General features: G+C 43.8%; 1 long non-coding RNA gene across 1 annotated transcript in view; it reads left to right on the plus strand.

Moving 5' to 3' along the window:
- LOC116763907 overlaps positions 1-12,834 on the plus strand; it is a 35,190-nt gene extending 22,356 nt beyond the window's left edge. The window contains exon 4 of the long non-coding RNA XR_004352672.1: positions 12,556-12,834. This is a non-coding gene — a long non-coding RNA (uncharacterized LOC116763907). The remainder of the gene's footprint in view (positions 1-12,555) is intronic.
- The last annotated feature ends 5,785 nt before the right edge of the window (positions 12,835-18,619 follow it).

The following is an 18,619-nucleotide window of genomic DNA, read 5'->3' on the forward strand; positions in this document are numbered from 1 at the left end:
CCACATCATCTCTTGATTTGTTGAATTGATTACGATATGGAAGAGCCAAGTTACTTCCTAAAGCACCATTCATTGTCCAATCTTATCCCACAGAGCAGCTTGAGCAATCAATACAAATAAAGGCATCTCCATCACCTTATTCTCTATTCCACTGAAACCCACTAAAAAAAAAAAAAAAAAAAAAATTCCTCACACATTTTAAGTGATGAGATGAGCTTTTGGAATAACTTTTAAGAAACTCCAGAACAAAATCATAGGCAAATCAAGGATGCACCGCCTGAGATAAATCCTGTCTTAGCAATGAAATGAGGACACACTATGTGCATGGCAGGGGGACAGTAGGAAGAAGTTGCAGGTCAGTTATGACTGGAACGTCTGTGTCACAGTTGTCCCCTGCAAACTGGTTTCTGGGAGCTGGGTCAAAGCAGCCTGAGTTGAAAGCCAAACACAGACAGCAGCTGTTGAGGATGTAAAGTCTCTGGTTGGGGTGGATAGGGAGCTGGGTGTGGTCACCCATAGGCCAATTTCCACCCCACCCTGCAAGCCCAGGGACGGGGGTTGAGAAGAAGGAACTTCCTGTGTTGCATTCCGGTGCTCCTTTCTGGGCTTAGTGGGAATCTGCGAGAATGCTGGAGACAGGCTGCCAGGCCTGACTGCCCTACACACACTCCCTCAACCACGTTCCGCTGCAAAACACCGAGGCTTCTGAGAATGTCACGTCCAGGGAGCCAGGATGCACGACTGACCTGGACGGCTGCACTGTCCTGGCCATAGCCCTGGATATAAAGTACAAGTAAATCCCACTACCATTCTCGAGGGACTGAGGGAAACTGCAGGGAGCACGTGAATCTTTCCTGCCCTGCGCAAGTAAGTGCTAAGCCACCAGGTCGAAGCCAGCCCCTTCCGCGATTTCCCAGAACGTTTGACAAGAGCCCGCAGGCTGCATCACTGAGCAAGGAATCTTCATTAGTCATTTCAACATCACTCTTCTTGGAAACCCTGACTGTTCCACTCTCCAGAAATAATCCATCAAAGCTTTCCCTTTGTTGAAGTCACACTGCAAAAACTCCCATAATCAAATTCCCCACGTTCGGATCCCTGCTGACGTTATGTAATAACAGAGTCCAGAGAGAAAAGAGTGGGTCAGACTATTTTATTTTTCTTTCTCTCTCTGTCTTTTAACTTTGTATCATGAAACGTTTCAAACACACACAAAGTGAGACAGAATGGAATAGTGAACCCCCATGTTCCTACCACCCAGTTTGAACAATCTCTACAGGTGCCAATCTTGTTGCAACTAGCACCCTAATTCCATCTCCTTCCCCCACAAATATGCACATTTTTTTAACTGGAATTTTTTAAAGCAAGCTCCAGACACAATGTCATTTTACTCATAAATACTTCAGTATGCATCTCTATCTAAAAAGGACTTTCTTTTTTTTTTTTTTTTTTTTTTTTTAATTTATTTATTTATTTATTTATATTTTTGGTTGTGTTGGGCCTTCGTTGCTGGGCGCGGGCTTTCTCTAGTTGTGGAGAGCGGGGGCCACTCTTCATTGCAGTGCGCAGGCCTCTCATTGTCGTGGCCTCTCTTGTTGCGGAGCACAGGCTCCAGGCACGCAGACTCAGTAGTTGTGGCTCACGGGCCCAGTTGCTCCGTGGCATGTGGGATCTTCCCAGATCAGGGCTCGAACCCGTGTCCCCTGCATTGGCAGGCAGACTCTCAACCACTGTGCCACCGGGGAAGCCCAGGACTTTCTTTTTTGACATAACCTCTATAGGCACTAGTATTTAGCAACTACTGGTATTTGTATGGTATTGATATTTAGTGCAAGGTATGACAATAAGCCTTTAACACAATTTAGTTAATGAAATCTCAGCTTAGCAGAGAAGCACCTTAGAAATTCACAACCTCCCTGGGAGAAAGAAATGCTCTGGCCTTGAGAACATTGCTATTTGCATTTTACTCATGAAGAAAACTGCTCAGCCAACTCAGGGTAAGCTGTGGAGAGGCTGCAGTCCAAGAGACGGCAGAGCTTGGAACAAGAGGCGTGTCAGAGCCTGACTGGCTCCATCCACCCTGGATATTCAAGGTATTAAAAGGACAAAGCTTCCTCATCTGAAAATTTCCTTTAAAAAAAAGACAAAAACAAAAATCCTTCCTCACACCCATAAATTACATTTTCAAGATAGAAACACGCAAGCTTCTTAAAAAAGTAGTGCCTTAAAAAAACAAACAAACAAACCCCACCATTCATAAAAAGAGTTTTGAAAAATCCAAATTATGTTTCTACTTATCAAGTGTGTGTGCATAGGGAGCATTAGAGGAATGTTGCTTCAAGCCTAAGCAATCTCAGTGTAAGTATTTCTGTTTGCTGTGTGCTCTTCCTTTGCAATCTCTGCACCTAATCTATGTGCCTGCACTCAGGAGATACCGGCAGAGGAGCAGGACTCACCCTAGGAAAGGTTCGACTGCACAGCATAGCCTTGGGGTGTGTCTCTGCCTCAAGGACAGGCTGATAAACCCACTCTCAGTCACACAGGCTTTGGCCTTCTAACTCCAGCCTCCTAGACTCAAAACCCCAGGTGAGCCTCGAGAGACAGTCGCAGCGTACTGCTGATTTTCCCTGATGATTGATTGCCCTTACTTTATGCAAGATTGCTCAGTTTGGATGGATGCCCTCCCTCCTCAGGTCCAGTTCTCCGTGGCTGGAGATTGGGATGTGTGACACAAAGGAGCTGCCACCCACCATTGTGGATGAGGACTCTGCATGAGGAGGGAGACAGATATTGTAACCCTGTCAGCACTGTACATAGTGCCCGCTGAAAACTGAGCTACTTTCATAGGCTTCAATAGATGTTCCCTCCACCTGGCCCATTCTTGCGATGTCTGTGTGACTTGCCCCTTTGCCACCTTCACTTCTTTCAAGTCTCTACACAACTACCCCATTATCAGAGGGGCCTTCCTCACTCGCCCCACATCAAATGCTGCTCTTCAACCCTTTCTTCTGCCTTGTCTGTCTCTAGACCACTTATCACAACCTGATACATGGTTATCATTTGTTGTCTGTTTTGGTCGTTGTAATATCCCTTGAACCTAGATCAGTGCCTAGAACGTCCAGCAAGGGTTCACCACATTTGTACAGAATGAATGACCTCCTTAAGAGCAAGACTGAGACAGCACAAGCAAGAAGAACTACAATCCTGCAGCCTGTGGAACAAAAACCACATTCACAGAAAGATAGACAAGATGAAAAGGCAGAGGGCTATGTACCAGATGAAGGAACAAGATAAAATGCCAGAAAAACAACTAAATGAAGTGGAGATAGGCAACCTTCCAGAAAAAGAATTCAGAATAATGATAGTGAAGATGATCCAGGACCTCGGAAAAAGAATGGAGGCAAAGATCAAGAAGATGCAAGAAATGTTTAACAAAGACCTAGAAGAATTAAAGAACAAACAAACACAGATGAACAACACAATAACTAAAATGAAAACTACACTAAAAGGAATCAATAGCAGAATAACTGAGGCAGAAGAACGGATAAGTGGCCTGGAAGACAGAATGGTGGAATTCACTGCTGCAGAACAGAATAAAGAAAAAAGAATGAAAAGAAATGAAGACAGCCTAAGAGACCTCTGGGACAACATTAAATGCAACAACATTCGCATTATAGGGGTCCCAGAAGGAGAAGAGAGAGAGAAAGGACCAGACAAAATATTTGAAGAGATTATGGTCAAAAACTTCCCTAACATGGGAAAGGAAATAGCCACCCAAGTGCAGGAAGCACAGAGAGTCCCATACAGGATAAACCCAAGGAGAAACATGCTGAGATGCATAGTAATCAAATTGGCAAAAATTAAAGACAAAGAAAACTTATTGAAAGCAGCAAGGGAAAAACGACAAATAACATACAAGGGAACTCCCATAAGGTTAACAGCTGATTTCTCAGCAGAAACTCTACAAGCCAGAAGGGAGTGGCACGATATACTTAAAATGATGAAAGGGAAGAACCTACAACCAAGATTATTCTACCCAGCAAGGATCTCATTCAGATTCAATGGAGAAATCAAAACCTTTACAGACAAGCAAAAGCTAAGAGAATTCAGCACCACCAAACCAGCTTTATGACAAATGCTAAAGGAACTTCTCTAAGTGGAAAACACAAGAGAAGAAAAGGACCTACAAAAACAAACCCCCCAAAATTAACAAAATGGTAATAGGAACATACATAAGGATAATTTACCTTAAAGGTGAATGGATTAAATGCTCCAACCAAAAGACACAGGCTTGCTGAATGGATACAAAAACAAGACCCATATATATGCTGTCTTCAAGAGACCCACTTCAGACCTAGGGACACATACAGACTGAAAGTGAGGGGATGGAAAAGATATTCCATGCAAATGGAAATCAAAAGAAAGCTGGAGTAGCTATACTCATATCAGATAAAATAGACTTTAAAATAAAGAATGTTACAAGAGACAGGGAAAGACACTACGTAATGATCAAGGGATCAATCCAATACGAAGATATAACAGTTATAAATATATATGCACCCAACATAGGAGCACCTCAATACATAAGCAACTGCTAGCAGCTTTAAAAGAGGAAATCGACAGTAACACAACCATAGTGGGGGACTTTAACACCTCACTTACACCAATGGACAGATCATCCAAAATGAAAATAAATAAGGAAACAGAAGCTTTAAATGACACAATAGACCAGATAGATTTAATTGATATTTATAGGACATTCCATCCAAAAACAGCAGATTACACTTTCTTCTCAAGTGCGCACAGAACATTCTCCAGGATAGATCACATCCTGGGTCAAATATCAAGCCTCAGTAAATTTCAGAAACTTGAAATCATATCAAGCATCTTTTCTGACCACAATGCTATGAGATTAGAAATGAATTACAGGGAAAAAAACGTAAAAAACACAAACACATGGAGGCTAAACAATACATTACTAAATAACCAAGAGATCACTAAAGAAATCAAAGAGGAAGTCAGAAAATACCTAGAGACAAATGACAATGAAAACATGACGATCCAAAGCCTATGGGATGCAGCAAAAGCAGTTCTAAGAGGGAGGTTTATAGCTATACAAGCCTACCTCAAGAAACAAGAAAAATCTCAAATAAACAATCTAATGTTACACCTAAAGGAACTAGAGAAAGAAGAACAAGCAAAATCCAAAGTTAGCAGAAGGAAAGAAATCATAAAGATTAGAGCAGAAATAAATGAAATAGAAACAAAGAAAACAATAACAAAGATCAAAACTAAAAGCTGGTTCTTTGAGAATATTAACAAAATTGATAAATCATTAACCAGACTCATCAAGAAAAAGAAGGAGAGGACTAAAATCAATAAAATTAGAAATGAAAAAGGAGAAGTTACAACAGACACTGCAGAAATACAAAGCCTCCTAAGATACTACTACAAGCAACTCTATGCCAATAAAATGGACAACCTGGAAGAAATGGACAAATTCTTAGAAAGGTATAACCTTCCAAGACTAAACCAGGAAGAAATAGAAAATATGAACAGACCAATCACAAGTAATGAAATTAAAACTGTGATTAAAACTCTTCCAACAGGGTTTCCCTGGTGGCGCTGTGGTTGAGAGTCCACCTGCCGATGCAGGGGACACGGGTTTGTGACCCGGTCCAGGAAGATCCCACATGCCGCGGAGCAGCTGGGCCCGTGAGCCATGGCCGCTGAGCCTGAGCGTCCGGAGCCTGTGCTCCACAACGGGAGAGGCCACAACAGTGAGAGGCCTGTGTACTGCAAAAAAAAAAAAAAATCTTCCAACAAACAGAAGTCCAGGACCAGATGGCTTCACAGGTGAATTCTATGAAATATTTAGAGAAGAGCTAACACCCATCCTTCTCAAACTGTTCCAAAAAATTGCAGAGGAAGGAGAACTCCCAAACTCATTCTATGAGGCCACCATCACCCTGATACCAAAACCACACAAAGATACTACAAAAAAAGAAAATTACAGACAAATATCACTGATGAATACAGATGCAAAAATCCTCAACAAAATACTAGCAAACAGAATCCAACACACATTAAAAGGATCATACACCATGATCAAGTGGGATTTATCCCAGAGATGCAAGGATTCTTCAGTATATGCAATCAATCAATGTGATACACCATATTAACAAAATGAAGAAGAAAAACCATATGATCATCTCAATAGAGGCAGAAAAAGCTTTTGACAAAATTAAACACCAATTTATGATAAAAACTCTCCAGAAAGTGGGCATAGAGGGAACCTACCTCAACATAATAAAGGCCATATACAACAAACCCACAGCAAACATCATTCTCAATGGTGAAAAACTGAAAGCATTTCCTCTAAGACCAGGAACAAGACAAGGATGTCCACTCTCACCACTGTTATTCAACATAGTTTTGCAAGTCCTAGCCACAGCAATCAGAGAAGAAAAAGAAATAAAAGGAATACAAATTGGAAAAGAAGAAGTAAAACTGTCACTGTTTGCAGATGACATGATACTATACATAGAGAATCCTAAAGATGCCACCAGAAAACTACTAGAGCTAATCAATGAGTTTGGTAAAGTTGCAGGATACAACATTAATGCACAGAAATCTCTTGCATTCCTATACACTAATGATGAAAAATCTGAAAGAGAAGGAAACACTCCCATTTACCATTGCAGCAAAAAGAATAAAATACCTAGGAATAAACTTACCTAGGGAGACAAAAGACCTGTAATGCAGAAAACTATATGACACTGATGAAAGAAATAAAAGGTGATACCAATAGATGGAGAGATATACCATGTTCTTGGATTGGAAGAATCGATATTGTGAAAATGACTATACTACCCAAAGCAATCTACAGATTCAGTGCAATCCCTATCAAATTACCAATGGCATTTTTTACGGAACTAGAACAAAAAATCTTAAAATTTGTACGGAGACACAAAAGACCCCAAATAACCAAAGCAGTCTTGAGGGTAAAAAACGGAGTTGGAGGAATGAGACACCCTGACTTCAGACTATACTACAAAGCTACAGTAATCAAGACAATATGGTACTGGCACAAAAACAGAAATATAGATCAATGGAACAGGATAGAAAGCCCAGAGATAAACCCACGCACCTATGGTCAACTAATCTATGACAAAGGAGGTGAGGATATAGAATGGAGGAAAGATAGTCTCTTCAATAAGTGGTGCTGGGAAAACTGGACAACTACATGTAAAAGAATGAAATTAGAACACTCCCTAACACCATACACAAAAATAAACTCAAAATGGATTAGAGACCTAAATGTAAGACCAGGCACTATAAAACTCTTAGAGGAAAACATGGAAAGAACACTCTTTGACATAAACCACAGCAAGATATTTTTTGATCCACTTCCTAGAGTAATGGAAATAAAAACAAAAATAAACAAATGGGACCTAATGAAACTTAAAAGCTTTTGCACAGCAAAGGAAACCATAAACAAGACAAAAAGACAACCCTCAGAATGGGAGAAAATATTTGCAAAGGAATCATTGGACAAAGGATTAATCTCCAAAATATAACAAACAGCTCATGCAGCTCAATATTAAAAAAACAAACAACCCAATCCAAAAACGGGCAGAAGACCTAAACAGACATTTCTCCAAAGAAGACATACAGATTGCTGGGGGTGGGGGTGTGTGTTGGGATGAATTGGGAGATTGGGATTGACGTGTGTACACTGATGTGTGTAAAATGGATGACTAATAAGAAAATAAATAAATAAACATTAAAATTTTTTTTTAATTTTTAAGTGGAAAAAAAAGCAAAACCTTGTCCTCTTCTCCTACCACATCCGACTGATAAGAGCAGGCCAACTGAAAACAGATGCTCCTTGCTGAGCAGGGGCTCTGTAAGAAATCCATGGGGAGATACAGATGAGCTTTCCAGAGCCAACACTCACCACAAAAACCTAGCTGTTCTAGTAGGAATGTCAATTTCTTAAATCTGTATCTACTGTGACTACCTTTGAGCTTGGGACCACCAGCTCATCCTTTGTTCTTACCCTTCAGGGTCTACGTGAAGCTTCCCAATGGCCTGAGTGATAAACTTTCAGGCACGTATGCTTTAATAATAATACATCCCTCTCAGAGCTACACCACTGAAAGGTGTTCCTTCAACAACAGAAAAATTTATTGCTTTCTTCCCCCACAGAAAAACCACAAAAATATTTTCTTCTTGCCTTCAGCAGTGAGTTCCAAGTTTCATTAGAGAACCGGCCAGATGCTTCCTCCTAGCTTGTATGTGAAGAAATTAAGATAAAGGGCATTTGAAACTCTACCTCTGCACACCTGCCTCATACCTTATTCCCTCATGACAGGTCTTCTTCCTGTTTTCCCGGGGTTGGGGATGTAGAGCTGTGTATGACCTGCTTCCTCCGGCAGCTGGGGCTCTGGAGCCCCCCTGCCCCCTTTCCTTCTGGTTTTAATAATAGATGGCTCTTATTGAATTGTGCACCTGCCATAAACCAGACACTGCACTTTACAAATTGTTTCAAATTCTTAACCCCCAAACTGGAAAAGGGCTGTAACCTCAGTGTCTGCTGCCTAGACAGCCCCTCTATCCATAAAAGCAGACTCTATCTTTCTGTCTCTGTCACTAAGAATCACTTTGCTCCAGTATATTTGCAGAAAGGGATGGGTCTCTCATCTCCAAAGCCAGTCCAGGCTGCTGCCTATGCCTCTGCTTTCACCTGCCCTTAAACTCCACACTCAGCTAGGGTCTCTGCTCGCTGGAGTGTGGGTCTTGGCCTGTGTTCCAGGGCTGCCATCTTCCCTGGACATGACACCGATGGTGCCTCGGGGATGTGGTAGGCAGGACAATGGCCCCCAAGAATGTCCACATTCTGGAATCTGTGAATATGTTACCTTACATGGCAAAAGGACTTTGCAGATGTGATTAAGTTAAGGACCTTGAATTGGGGAGATTGTCCTGGAATATCTGGGTGAACACGATGAAACCACAAGGGTCCTTATAAGAGAAAGAGAGTAAGAGTCAGAGAGGGAGATGTGACAATGTAAGCAGAGGTCAGAGGGATGTGAGGAAAAGGCCAAGGAATGCAGGCTGTGCTTAGAAGTTGAAAAGGGCAAGAAAACAGATTCTTGCCTGGTGCCTTCAGAAGCAATGCAGCCCTGCAGATGCCTTGATTTTAGGTCTTCTAACCTGCAGACCAGTAAGATAATAAATTTGTGGCATTGGTGACAGTTTGTTATACCAGCCATGGGAAACTAATACAAGGGACAATGCGGGGAAGCGACATTTGCCTTTGTTGTGTTGTCACTTAATTCTACACCTCTAACATGTATGTGTAAACCACTTCATTGAAAATTTGGGAATATGTAGAAGGGGAAAAAATCTGAATATTAAACATGATTGTTCCCAGAGGCCAAGGGAAGAAGGAAAAAACCTTAGCAGGGTGTCTTCATAGGCATGGCCCATTTCCTATCCTTAATGACCAGCCCCAAGGCCCAACCTCTGTTTCTTCTTTTCCTCTGTGAGCCTACTTTTCTCCATGGCAAAATTCATTCATTCAATAAATGTTTACTAAATACAAACGATGTCCCAGGCACTGTTCTAGGTGCTGGGATTAAAGCACACAAAAGACAAAGAATACAAGCTATCACAATGTTTACATTTTAATGCAACCCCCCAACCCGGCCCATGAAATCCCCACTCAACAAGATCCAACCCAACCTTACCTCTTACCACAAATAGGATCATCTGTAAGGTAAAGATAATCCACAGCCATGCATTTCTCAAAGTCTGAGTTACTCAGTTAGAAATAATGCCATGTAGTTAGATGATGCCCAGAACAATCCAAGGGAGGCTTCATTTCTCCAGTTCTCGTTCTCTTCAGGGTCCCTCTGCCAGCATGTAGTCAAGATACCCCTCCTCATTCTTCCTGTGGTCTTCTGATTGCTTGTAACTCTCAGATATCTCTCTCTCTCTCTCTCACACACACACACACACCCACCACCAAAGACAAACCATCAGTCTCAGTCCAAATCCATATTAAGGAAGGGAGGGGAGAATCTTCCAACACATATTCCAATCTTCCAACATATTCTCCCCAACTAAATCTAAATGGGGGCATGCCTTATTTTTTTTATGCAAAGCATCTCCAATTCCCCTTTTCTCAGCTCCCACCTGTAGATTATGCCCAGGGCCTACCCGTGCACTAGAAATGCTGCCTATCACGGTGCCTTTCTAAACAGAAAGACCTCTACTCCTTACGTCATCCCCTGCTACGCAGAAACTCGGTAGATGTGCCTTTTTGATACATTGAGCCACATCCCATTCCTACCTATGATTTCCTCCACTCACAGATTCCATTAGGATGTGAATGTGCACCCTCTGTCCCCCATCCATAGCAAGCCCTCAAGAGTTGAGACTTTCCTTCTAGTTATAGAAAGGAACCCCCAAGGGAAAATACCTTCTTTTCATAACTGATACACAATCCTCTCTTCCTTCTCCTCTCCTATGGTCTTTTCCTAACGAAGGATGCACAGGCACCGTCAAGCAAATACTTTTGATTAAAGCAAATGTCAGCTCTCTGGGGGCACTGAGGAGTTTCAGAAGGAAGAAATGTTAAATGGTAAAATCCAGTTAAGCTTACCACCATTAGCTGTGTAATGCTGGTTGCAGAGTAATTACTGTAATAGAAATAATAATGCGTTGATTATGTGTTTACTGGGTGCCAGGGACTTTACTGAATGTTTTTCTTGCCTTAGCTCATTTAGTCCTCATCAATGAGTTTAGGGTGATTTTTTTTTTTTTTTTTCTTTTGCGGTACTTGGGCCTCTCACCTCTGTGGCCTCTCCTGTTGTGGAGCACAGGCTCTGGACGCACAGCCTCAGCGGCCATGGCTCACGGGCCCAGCCGCTCCGCGGCATGTGGGATCTTCCCGGACCGGGGCACGAACCCGTGTCCCCCGCATCAGCAGGCAGACTCTCAACCACTGCGCCACCAGGGAAGCCCCAGCTCAGGGTGGTTTTTATCCACATTTTACAGCTGAGGAATTTGAAACTGTGAGGGGTTAAGAAAATTGCTCCAAGGTCACATTGGGAATTGGTGGCCGAGCTGGAGTTCAAACAGGTTCACCTAACAGTCACTGCTGTGCTGTGCTTTAGTGACTGGAATCCTACCCAGGGTAGTACCTTCTATCTCCATTTGCATTTTTAAGTGAAAATAATAAAGGAGGAAAGGAAGGAAAGGACAGGTTTCATGAGCAAATTTGAGCACCCTGAGAATTATAGATAGGTGAAAAGAAACCTGAAGCCAGGAATAAGAAATACTTTTAAAATTACAGCTAATTGAACAATGGTAAGTTTGGAAATTTGTGGTTTAGAGTCAAGAGTGGTGTAAGGACCGGTGGCAACATTTATTTTGAAAGTGTCAAGAACTGCCACCTCCATTTAGAAGCTTTTAATAAATGAGAGTCTAAAATACTCTAAAGAGAATACAGAGACTACAAGCCAAAAATCCTTGGCTTACAAAATAATGGGGGCTGCTTCTTCCCAAGTTACCACGCACAGAAGCAAAACTTGGCAGAATTGGAGACAAAGGATTTTGATCTTGTTCCTACCATCGCAAAACAAACCACTGGGTTACCTCTACTGCCACTCCTTAGTACCAAGACTCTGCTAGGCACTGTTTGGAAGAGAATCCCATTTAGCTCTCTGCCCAGGGAAATCAGCCCCTCTGGAGGCAGCCCCCCGAAGACCTAAGTGCAGAATATCTTCTACCCCTATTCATTTTCTGCAGACTTCTGTTTCTTGAGGAAATCTTCCACGTGTAATTGAGCCGCTACTCTGACACCATTTTCATTGAGTAACTCATGGTGATGTCACACCAGCTAGGCACTAGGGGAAGCCCTGCTTTTATGGATTGGCTCTTAATTTAGGAATTTTTATTTTCTGACCTCCCTCCCTTTTTTGCTGGACTCCACTGCATTTGAGCAGGATGCCTGAGTGATGAAGTGTTGCCTGCTTTTGAGAAAAGGAATTTCTGCTCGTTGAGAGGCAAATGGTTGAGTGAAGGCAAGATGTGAGTCCTGTAATAGTACATCTTAATTGGAGAGTTGGCAAGAGAGGAAGGCTGTGTAGGCCTGGTGTGGGCTCCGTTGCTCCTAATGGGGTTCGTGGAGCTGAGCTGAGAAGATGGGTGGGGGACAGTGGGACTCACAACCACCCCCTGCTGCCACTGTCCTGTGTAGCTGGGGAGCTAACCGCCTCCCCCCCTGGCACCTGGGCAACCACATCTAACCCACATCCCACCTTCCTCCCTCGCCTCTCTGCTGCTCTGTGCAGCGAGCCGGCAGAGGCAAGCTTGGCAAGCCTCGCCTGTAAAAGCCTAATCCAAACAGCATGTCCGCTGAGCTCAGCGGGTGACTCATGTGCAGTGATGTGTGAGGCCAACAAGTGGAGATTAGGATCTGGCCCGCCTGCCAGCCTACCCTGCACTTCCTTTGATCAACTCTGATGGTTTTTAATTCTGCAGAAGCAGCTTCCTGCCAGCGGCAAGTACCTCTTGGTGGAGGTTGGAGCCATGTCGATGCTGCCCTACTTGTCGAGGCCGGCGTGTGCTGACGGCACAGGGACTGACACTCTGGGCTCACAGCCCACATGGAGCCAAGGGGTGAGGCTCTTTCGCTGAGGAGCCCATGGTGACATCAGAAGCTTGCTCCTCAGCTAACACCAGGAAGGCCACGCATGTGAGCAGCCCGGCTTCTGAACCTGATCCTGGCGTTGGTTAGACTCACCGGATAATAAAGAAAAATGGGACTCTCTCTAGGGGACTCTTTTTTTTTTTTTGGTAAGCTGGGGCATCTCTAAGGACAGTGTTTGGCACAAAATGAAACACTCTCTGGTCTTTTCAGAAGTGCTTTTTCACATCTGTTTTGCTCTAAATGGAACGCATTCGAAGTATATTACTTTCTTGAACATTTTTTCCCCCTGCTCGAGTGGAATGTGTCTGCCTCTTGATTCTTCCAAATCCCCTCAATGACCAGTGCCAGGCAGAGCCCCTGAAATCAGGTCTCATTCTCTCTCTTCCCCTCTCGACCTTTATCTTGCTCTCTCCTTTCTCTCGCTTTTCTCAGGAAGTGGAGGAGTGATTCTCAACCTCGGCTGTAAATTAGGGAGACCCTGGGTAGGGGTCGGGGAGGATAGGGCTTTAAAAAATCCCCAATGCCAGGCTCCATCCCAGAATAATTCACTCAGAGTCTCTGAGGGTAGGACTAGACACCAACAGTGTTTAAAGCTCCCTATTTGTGCAGGCAAAATTGAGACTCATTGGAATTTAGGGTCACATAGCATAAGCTGTTAGCCCTAGGAATGCTTCCTGTTTCCGTCTGTCCTCCCCACCACCGTTCAATCTGAGAGGCTTCCGGAGACTGGTGTATACTTTAACCAGGTTAATGGAAGGTGCTACCTAGATGGGGTAAGTAACCTACCTATTAGGAAGAATCTGTTCATCTGATTAAAAGTATTTACCATCGAACTGAGACTTATCCCACAGAGATGGAACACCAGGAACTGAAATACAGAACAGACAGATCTTGCAGGGAAGAAGTAGGGGATGGCTCAGCACACACCACAGTGACCAGCCCAAGGGAATTTCTGGGAGACGGGTTTGTAGGTGGTGGTGATGGGCTGTGGGTAGGGCTTCCAGATAAAATAAAGGCCACTAGTTAAATTTGAATGTTTTGATAAACAACGAGTAGTGCAATACTGGGGACATACTTAACACTAAAAAATTATTCATTGTTTATTTAAAATTCAAATTTAATTGGGTGTTCTATATTTTTTTTTTGCTAAATCTGGAAATCCTAGTTGCAGATGGCAGACCAGAGAGGAGAATCTTGGGTATTTGAGGGAGTGGTAGGTCTCACCTGGGTGGTTACTGCCCTCCAAGGGGCGTTGGGGAAAATGTGTAGGAATTTGGGGCTGTCCCAATGACTGGGGATTGCTATGAGCATCTAGTGGGTGTGAACCAGGATGCTAAAGATACTGCAGTATGTAGAATAGTTCCAATGAAGAATTATCCCACCTAAAATGCCAATATAGTGGCTAGACCAGTCCCACCCTTTACTGAGGACTCACCCGATCGCCTGCACATAGCTTCTCCTAGAAAGCAATGCACTGGCCTCTCAGAGAAGTTCAGAAACTGTCCCCAGGAAAGAGCCAATCAGACAAATTCCCAGGTACTTGCCCCAATGCTTCCTGTAATTCAACCAAACCATACAGCTGGTCCAATGAAATGAACCCCTGAAACTAACTCCCAAGCCTTCAAAGCTTCCAATAAGTAGTGCCTCCTTCGAGAAGCCTTCCTTGACTGTCCCAGTCTTCACTGATCTGTCTCCTCAGTCCCTAAAACCCTTATTCTTCTCATTTAATACTTGAACATATTCTTCTAATGGTTGCATGTGTCTAGCCTGTGAGTCTCTCCAAGGGGACATCAGGGAAGTGAGATCAAGTTCTAGGTGACCTTGGTCACATTACTGATTTGGTGGTTAGTTTTGCCATTTGTTACGCTTTGCCTGTTCTTTAAAAACTGTGGGGCTTCCCTGGTGGCGCAGTGGTTGAGAGCCCGCCTGCCAATGCAGGGGACACGGGTTCGTGCCCCGGTCCGGGAAGATCCCACATGCCGCGGAGCGGCTGGGCCCGTGAGCCATGGCCGCTGAGCCTGTGCGTCCGGAGCCTGTGCTCCGCAACGGGAGAGGCCACAACAGTGAGAGGCCTGCATACCACAAATAAATAAATAAATAAAAATAAAAACTGTGATGTAGCTGAAATTAAATGTACAAATAGGTGAGGCAGTTCAAGTAAAGATGAAAGGGGAGATGAGAGACCACACAGAAGGGAAAGACCAGGAGCTGGAGATTGATAATTTTGTAAATGGGTGTTAAATTTAAGTCCAGGTTCCCTGACAGTCAAAGCAAAAAGGGAAACACAATTGGTTATGTCACTCCTATTGTCTGAAGAAAAGGAAGCAATATTAGCTCATGAGGAAACAATCTTTTTCCTCATGATAAATTCTAAATGAAATTTATCACATAGATCCTAAAAGGCAGGACACTGAGAAACATAATGGAAAATGTCTTTAACTGAGTTTTCAGAAGATACCAAAAATGTGGGTGGTTTTTTTTTTTTTTTTCTATTTCTTATGTTTACTTTGTAAGAAATTTGGGACTCTAGTGTTGGACTTTGGCTCAGTGAAGGCATTTTTATAAAGAGTTAAGCCAATATATGCTATTTTTTTTTTCTAATGATCTGATTAATAAGGGGGAACTCAGACGTTTTCAGCGGCCCAGAGCTTTTATAAAGGCTTCATGCGTGGCTCCCTCAGGAGCTCTAACAGCCTTAAGGAAAAGGTGGGGATGCTGTAAGAATCTAGGTTTGTGGTGAGATGTAGAGGAAGCATGGCTGGAAAAAGCTACATTCCACTGCCCACCCAACCTTCCTCTCCCCAGGCTAGAAGCAGATGGTTGGAAGTACCCACCCTACCCAGGAGGCACTTACCCTACCCAGGAGGCACTTCCCAGCCACATCCCCAGGAAAGCGATAAAGGAAAACAGTGTGTCACCAAGGGCCCACCCCAGGGGCCTGAGAATGGCTTGAGGGACTGCCTGACCCCATATATCATCCTTCAATAAGTGCTACACTTTGGGGTTAGTTTGCCTCTCTTCTAAAGGCAGGGAACAAATAATCAGATGACTCAAAAAAAGAGTTTCCTTTTTTGGTTTTATTTGGGGTTTTTTGTTTTTAAACCAACTTGCTAAATGCGTGGTGGGCTAAAACAAACGGAAAATAAGCCACAGATTAACCCCCCCACCCCGGGCTGGGCAACATCAGTAAGAGGAAACTGTGGCCTGGGGCTTTGAGGGGCTGCCGATGAGCACACGTGTCCCCTCTCCCTAGCCACCCACCCCCATCTCGGATGCCAGCCCTTGTGCTTGGCGGCTAGCAGTGACAAAACCAAGATGAATCACCACATGTCAGGATCCATAAATTCTCAAAAGTCTAAGCAGCAGGTCTGAGATGAGAGATCAAGGCCAAAAGTAAATATCTTTGACACATGCTTTTGTTTTCAGATGGTGGCAGCTTGGATTTCCTTCCTGTTGCTGAGAAAAGGATGGCTGGAGTAGGCGGAGCCAATCTAGGTGCACGTGGAGAGGCTGCTAGAGCGGGAGGGAGGGACTGTTCTTCTCACTCCCAGGGAGCCTCTCCACCGCTCCCTCTCCCCTTCTCACTGAGGCTGGAGGGAGGGGGCAGCCAGGGAGAAGTGTTTCCCTTCTTCTCTTAGGGAAATTCAGTCTGGTTGTGCTGGCCTTGCTTGCCTAGGGGGCTTGCTTCTAGGTCAGTGGGTACTGGCCTTAGTGCTGGAATGTGTATACTGAACTCATTTCTAATCCTCTGGCAGGCCAGTGTTGACTCAGGCTCTCCCCTTCACATGGGATTATAGGAAGGGAGGGAGCTTAGGATCATTTTTGGCTACTCAGCATCTGAACGCCCTTCCCATGTTTGGGACATTTATCACTTCATGAATCTCAGTGCCCTAAGAAAGAGCTTTCTATTCTTCTAGAAGTCTCTACAAGAGACTAGTCTCCTTTGCAGCTAGGACACGGACACACAACCAAGACTCGGTCAATCAGCTGTACTTGCTGCAGATAGTATCAGAAGTTACTGGCACCAAAAAACAGGGACATTGGAGAATCCTTTCTGGGGGAGGCTGCAGGGCAAAAAAACATCCAGGCTCCCTGTGCCCACGGTGGTATCTAGTGTCCAGGGCTGAAGATGGCGGCAGTGCAAGCAGAGGTGCAGCCCTCGGCAGTGGCTGCAGGGGTACCCTCATCTCACCTTTTCTAGGCTGTGACTGTACCTGTGGCCTTGGCTAGGATCTTAAGTTCCCAGTTCTTGTGTGTTCTGAGCCTGTTTTCCAAGCTTCTCAGCGATTATGAGTTACTCCATAGCTTTTCAACAAATTCCTTTTCTGCTTAAATCAGTTTCTGTTGCTTGCAGCTGAGAACCCTGACTCTGTCCAGCTACAACTGGTTTCAGTCAATCATCGGCAGATGCTCTTTTTTTTTTTTTCTTCACTGCCTGCATTCTTCAAGCCTCTGTCCTCCTGGCAATTCCACAAGTAATCCAGAAAAGGAGGAATGCGCATGCAGAGAATTTGACCACAGCTGGGCAGTGAGCCAAGAGAACGCGGAAGTACTTGAATATTAGATCCTTTACTTTGTTAGGTGGGGTAGATGCGGGATTCATGAGACAGAAGGCTGTGGGCTGTTCGTCTCATTTTGTTTTTTTCATCTCTAACTTGGTTATACAGTGATTCCCTGTGACACTTACAGATCTCACGAGGGCACGGATCAAGTCACCTTGTTTTCCCTAGCACGCAGGTCATACAGGATACTCAGTAAATAGTAGTAAAAAGTGACAATGGAAGTTTGAGAAAGAGATTTCAGGAAAAAGAAGCCACATATATCCTTCATGTCTCTTTAAAAAAAGAACTGTCTCAACTATGTGGGAGCTGAAGATCAAGGCTGGTGAGCAGAGCTAACACTGCAGACGTTTGGTGGTGCTGATTGAAGAGCAAGAACCTGTAGTTTTAGCCATCAGACTGTCAGAGAGGGAGACAACACACTCCTAGGCAGGCGGAGCCTAACTTGGATCTAGCCCAGGCAGAATGCTGGTCCATTCCTTCTTGGAAGGGGACCCCAAGAGTTCCTGCAAGTTCAACTGAGATGGCTCTCCAAAAAGCATTTTGAATCAATTTCAAATGTGTTGACAGTACTTGGTTGAAACCCCAGAAGAAGGTTGAGGGTGGGTGGAGCTAGTTTGAATCTAGAAAACCTAGGGCAGGTTTCCCCATCAGCTACCTTAACCATAAAAGAACCTCAGTATATCTATGGTAGCCTGGTTTTGAGTAACACTCATATTCAGATTTGAGTCCACAAGGATGCATTTGTTACAAACTGACTCTCGTTCTAAATCTTGTTTGTGGGATTAACCAAAGAAACATTTACCTTAAGCAGGTATCTTAACTAACTTGTCTAAGTTTTCACTTCCCAATTTTAAATTCTCTAGTTATAGAGCGTTTGGGCTATCTTGCTCACTAATTTCCTAGCTAAATTTTGATGTTTCTGTTCATTTTCTTAAGGACAAGAATCGTGTGTTCTTTTTCAAATGCCCTTCCATCCAAGTACAAAGCTGGACACCACAGGCACAGACAGCCCACGGTGTGGCCACGTTCCAGAAGAGCCTAGGCCAGCCTCCTCTAAACTTTCTCAAGCCAGGACCTAGGGCTAGCAGTGGGAAAGTTAGAAGGGGGAGAACGCTGTAACTGGGATCTGTAATCAGTTACAGAACCTTCTAAACTGCTGGTAGTGCTTGGGGTTGCTGCCAGAGCTGTATTTCCAAGGCATCTACTTCTAGCCTATGATTATCTTTAAATTCACATTGAACAGTAGAAAATGGTTAAAGCTCACACTTCCAGTACTATCTGGGGCTAGTGCAGGAGAGAACTGTGAAACATCATACACATGCATATATATTTT

Source organism: Phocoena sinus, chromosome 13 (genome assembly GCF_008692025.1).
Source record: "Phocoena sinus isolate mPhoSin1 chromosome 13, mPhoSin1.pri, whole genome shotgun sequence".
In the NCBI taxonomy this organism is placed as follows: Eukaryota; Metazoa; Chordata; class Mammalia; order Artiodactyla; family Phocoenidae; genus Phocoena; species Phocoena sinus.